The sequence below is a fragment of the Rhagoletis pomonella genome, unplaced genomic scaffold (genome assembly GCF_013731165.1).
Source record: "Rhagoletis pomonella isolate Grant_MI unplaced genomic scaffold, Rhpom_1.0 Rhpom_scaffold_00002, whole genome shotgun sequence".
NCBI lineage: Eukaryota > Metazoa > Arthropoda > Insecta > Diptera > Tephritidae > Rhagoletis > Rhagoletis pomonella.
The window spans coordinates 35,816,174-35,818,737 of NW_023458556.1; the positions used below are offsets into that span (position 1 = coordinate 35,816,174).

At 30.5% G+C, this 2,564-nt stretch overlaps 1 protein-coding gene across 4 annotated transcripts in view; it reads right to left on the reverse strand.

The window, feature by feature from the left end:
* Positions 1-390: 390 nt before the first annotated feature.
* The window catches only part of LOC118733539 (ecotropic viral integration site 5 ortholog), an 18,076-nt gene continuing 15,902 nt past the window's right edge, over positions 391-2,564 (reverse strand). For all 4 annotated transcript variants that reach the window (XM_036462965.1, XM_036462963.1, XM_036462964.1 and 1 more), the window contains one exon: positions 391-2,391. The gene's annotated coding sequence lies outside the window, so the exon portion shown is untranslated. The remainder of the gene's footprint in view (positions 2,392-2,564) is intronic.

The following is a 2,564-nucleotide window of genomic DNA, read 5'->3' on the forward strand; positions in this document are numbered from 1 at the left end:
TAAAAAAGTTTTGGCTATTTTTCTTTTGTTTATTTAATGTTTTTTTTATACAGCTAGAGCTCACTATCTAACAAAAAACATGTAAGTCAAAATTTCACAATCTCTGCAAGATTTATAAAAATTCAAGGAATTTGAACAAATTTACCTGGAAATTTCAAAATGTTTATTCAGAAAGTTTAAAAGATTCTAGCGATGATACCGTTTTGTAGCTCTTAAGCAGCTAGGATTTACCGTTTATTTTTGGCAATATCTGCTGCAGGCCGTGTTCTGCATTTTCCTTCATAAAAAATTTTTCAAACATACTTTGTATGCATATTAAAATTTAATGGGCTACAAAACTGCATACCAAACTTTTTTCTAAAAAATCCGATTATATAATTTGAAATTTCGATGACATTTTGTAGAATTTTCCTAGTTTTTTTAACAAAGTTTTAAATTCGGACTTAAATAATTTTTGTTAGATACTGAGCTGTACTTTCATAAATAAACAATAAACAAAAGAAAAGTATACAAAACTTGTTAAAAAGCCGCGTCCCCTTTTATTTGGCCACCACTGTAATTGCATTTTGAAATAATACCGAATTCGAGTTTTTTACTTTCTTAAAACTGCTACGAGGAATGTCTTACATTTTTGCATGAATGGAAAATCACCAGCCATAAGTTTATCGAAGTTCCTCTCCTTAAAAAAAATTAAATAGTTACCTTTTACTGGTAAGCTTAGAGATATGTTGCAGCGATTTTTTTCTTTAATTTCGTGTAACAGTTTTTAATAAGTGTAAGTACAATACTTAACAACATAAGGTAACAAGATTGTTTGCTTTTTACAAGTCGACACTTGTTTAAGGAATACAAATAAATTGCAAATATACATACATACGTATGTATATTTCATGTTCATTAAACATTTAAAGAGAAATTTTAAAAATACAAATATACGGACGTCTTTTGCGTAAAATATGGACATTTTATAAATAAAAATTAAAAGGCTATTGTAGCTAAATAAACATTTTTTTATATGTATGTGTGGTAAATATACAATATTGAAAATAATATTATATATTATACACTTAACTCAACTTAAAACTTCTTATACACAAAATTTTTCTATAAAGTCATAATTTGTGCATCAACTTTCGCTTATCGTAAATATGAACTACGTGCGTTAGTTTTGTATACTTCCTTACTAGGCCTAAGAAATTATAGTACTGTTTTTGCGCTAAAATAATTTCCAGTTAACGATGCCAAAAACTTATCTTATACTTTTGTTAAAATAACAACGCAATACAGAATTCGGCAGTTATTTTTTTCACATTTAAAAATAAAATCAATTATTAAAAACTTTGCATATACCTATGTATGTATGTATGTATGTATATCAAACTAAAAATTCGTTTTGTCGTGGACATATATATATTGCACTTTAAACTAAATTAAGTATGCATGGTCAAAATATATAAATAATAATAGCAGTAAAATTTTACAACTAAAGTTGGAACTGTAACTGCAATGCACTGTTGCAGTTAATCTGTGTGGTCAATATGAAATTGATTGTTTTGCTTTCGCATGTACATGCATTGCTGTTTTCGGTATTTGTTTTTGTTTTTTAGTTTCATGGACGAAAAATAAATCCGCTTAAGATCCTCTCTTTTTCGAAATTGTAAATGCCACAATCGTTCATTAAAAGCAGCAACTTTGTTAGCAGTTCACTTTTGATTTGCAGAATGCTGAGAGCAAGACAATACGTAATGTTTTGTTTGATATTATGAGGACAGTTTAATAAGTCATTGAATGAAAGACATTTTTTGTCTCAAAAAGCGTTTTAGTATTTCTCAACATACCCAGCGTTTTTCAATTTTTTCTTACCCTTGCAAATACATTATAGTTTTTCTCAAAGTTCTTAAAATATACGTTTGTTTTAGTGCTGACCTTTTATTGGACACAGAAACTTTAACATACAAAATTGGGAGCTGGAAATAGTCGTAGGGGACATTTCAACCGGAGAAGTCCACTGCTTTAAATGTTACTTGGTCTATGGAGTATGTGGTGCAAAAAAATTTTAAATAATCACACGGTTACGCTAATGGTCGAGTAAGAGCAATCGCGACACGCGTCAGGAGGATAGCAACTTCAACTATTAATGTAAAATATGATGTGTCTGCAGTTGGTATACATACCTACAGCCTCAGCCTCATGTACTTTGATTATCCGGTCGTCCGATACAATTCCAAGGATTTTATCGTTGCTTTCAGAACGTTTGGCTTAGGCTAATATGACCACAATGCAATTCAGTAAATCACTTCTTAACCATTGAAATTGATGAAACATAGGCCTTATAGTATTTATCAAGGATTTGCTTGGTTGCTTTAATGCTTTTTTGCGCAATTTTTATACCTTTCATGAGCATGAAATGGTATTATAACTTTGGTCCGATGTTTGTAAGTACCAGAACAAAAAGAGATAGACCCATGAAAATGTATACTTATATGATCAGAACGTCGAGCTGAGTTGATTTAGCCATGTCCGTCTGTCCGTCTGTCCGTCTGTCCGTCTGTCCGTCTGTCCGT